Below are 2,221 nucleotides of genomic sequence, written 5' to 3' on the forward strand. Positions count from 1 at the left end.
GTGTGTGTGTGTGTGTGTGTGTGTGTGTGTGTGCCACATGTGCAAGCCCCACACACCCAAGGTTTCTTATCACTGCTTGCACAGTCTAGGTTTGGGTTCAAGATGTTAATGTGGAATTAATATTGAATAACTCACAACTGTGAACCATAGCACTTTGGTCAGCTTTGTTGTTTTTAAAGTTATATATAAATAAAGTTGGATTGGAACTGTTCCAGAATTTTCTTACCATTTCACTTTCAATAAAATATATTGAAATGATTTTGGCTGTCATGTCATAGGTTTAGCCCAGGGTTGTAGAACCTGAAAAATACACTATTCAATTGAAAAATTGCATGTGGCATCTTGGTTAGGTTTTTTGTTGCTAAGGCAACAGCAGCATCACATTAGTATTAACTCTTTAAGTTTCTACACGGCCTCTGATAGAATGAAACATGTTTTGTTTGTTTTGATGATGCTGGCAGAGAGTGTTGTCCAAACCATGCTTTTATAGTCCTGCAAATGTGTCTGTCTCCATATGTGTTTACATCCTATCAGCAAAGGGATCGGAGTGTTTACCCACCGCAAAAGTGCTCCCATGCAGTCTTCTAAAATTCCAGCTGCATGTCACTAGACGTATGTGTTGGTCAAATGCTGCTTGGTTGACAAGTGGCTGGAATAAGGAAAGATGGAACAGTGGAGTTCTCTATCACATAGAGACTCTCTCTCCACTCGGTTACATGTTCCACAGGGAATGATCCCCCTTTGTCAGGGCGTGTGGATACTTCTTTAAGACACTTGCCCGGTTACACCACACAGCTTATCTATAACAGCTGTGCAGATGTGAAATCAATGTTGGTTTGATCGACATGTACTGTTGGGTGTCATGGTCCGGGTGAGTGCAGGGTTTTTCCACTCCACTGGGCTCCACCTTCAGGCAGAGACTCCAATCAGCTTCCACACCTGGTTCCAATCAAGTCACCAGCATATAAGACCAGCATTCACAACAGACCTCTGCCAGATCTTCTGCTAACTCACGTTAGTGCTAGGCCACCAAGCCCTTGTGAGAGCCCTTAACTACTGCTTTTCTCCTCACCGTGTTTTCTTTGTCATAGGACCCACCTGGCAGTCTCCGCCTGGACGCTGGTTCTGTCATCTGGTTGCTTCCTTTCCATCATTGGACTCCACCTGCCTGCCTTCCTGCCAAGTCCCTCACTCCAAGTATATTCTGGATCCTCTCTCGACACTCCTCACCCGGAACCCCTTGGACACCCCCTCCTCACATGACACTTTAACCTGCAACGCGTAAGCCCTAACCACCATAGTCTAATCCTTCAGCTGTGATTCCCTAGACTGCCACTGACTACTTGTCTCCTCTCATTATAGTGACTGCGTACCTCCATCCAAGCCGCTGCCCCTTTTTCCATTCCCAGGATCCATCCATGAAATCTTGCACCTAGTCATAGCACTCAGAGTTTCATGTTCATAGTTTGGCCTCACAGTTCTCAGTTCATAGCTTCCACAGTTCATAGCATTCTCCGTTCATAGCATTCATAGTTTCCTGCTTTGTAAGTTAACTAGGCACTGTAAATAAAGCACTGTGTTCACGCCCGTTATGCCTCCCTCTGTGTCTGCATTTGAGTCCACACCCACAGCCTGGCCCTCTCGGCCCTAACAGTTGGGTACCGTGTGTCAGTGTGTGTCCGTTACCTTCAGCATCCTCCTTTGACCTGTTCGGGGAAGCTGATGTGAAATGGCTGTCTCTCAAAGCTGCCTTTTTGGTAGTCATAACATCCACCAGGAGGATTAGCGAGCTCCATGCTCTAGCCAACCCTGCATTCCTGCCAAAGGTCCTGTTTGAATACACCTCCCACTAGGGGCTTGGACCAGGAGGCAGCTCAGCACCAGGTTGGTGTCTGGGCCATGGCAGAGTATGTGAGGCATACTCAGCCTTTTTAGGCAAACAGACCAGGTATTTGTCAGTTTTCACCCTGCGATCCTGGGCAGACCCCTGTCTAAGTCCAGACTATCCTGTTTCGTTGTGGAGACATTTTACCAGGCATACGCCTACTCCGGTGTCCCCCTCCCTTCCAGAGTATGGGCCCACTCGACCTGAGGGATGGCCACCTCATGGGCCTTATGAAGAGGTGGTTCCCTCTTTAGACAACCGGATGGCTGAGTCCACATTTGCCAGGTTCTGCCATCAGAATGGGGCAGCCAGACCCTCCTTCAGGGAGCAGGTGCT

General features: G+C 47.7%; 1 long non-coding RNA gene across 1 annotated transcript; it reads left to right on the forward strand.

The window, feature by feature from the left end:
- The first annotated feature begins 1,001 nt into the window (after nucleotides 1-1,001).
- Nucleotides 1,002-1,579, forward strand: LOC143414942 (uncharacterized). Its single transcript, XR_013095547.1, has 3 exons — nucleotides 1,002-1,014; nucleotides 1,092-1,281; nucleotides 1,363-1,579. It is a non-coding gene; the product is annotated as an uncharacterized LOC143414942 (long non-coding RNA).
- Nucleotides 1,580-2,221: the final 642 nt, after the last annotated feature.

The sequence above is a fragment of the Maylandia zebra genome, linkage group LG23, assembly GCF_041146795.1.
Source record: "Maylandia zebra isolate NMK-2024a linkage group LG23, Mzebra_GT3a, whole genome shotgun sequence".
NCBI lineage: Eukaryota > Metazoa > Chordata > Actinopteri > Cichliformes > Cichlidae > Maylandia > Maylandia zebra.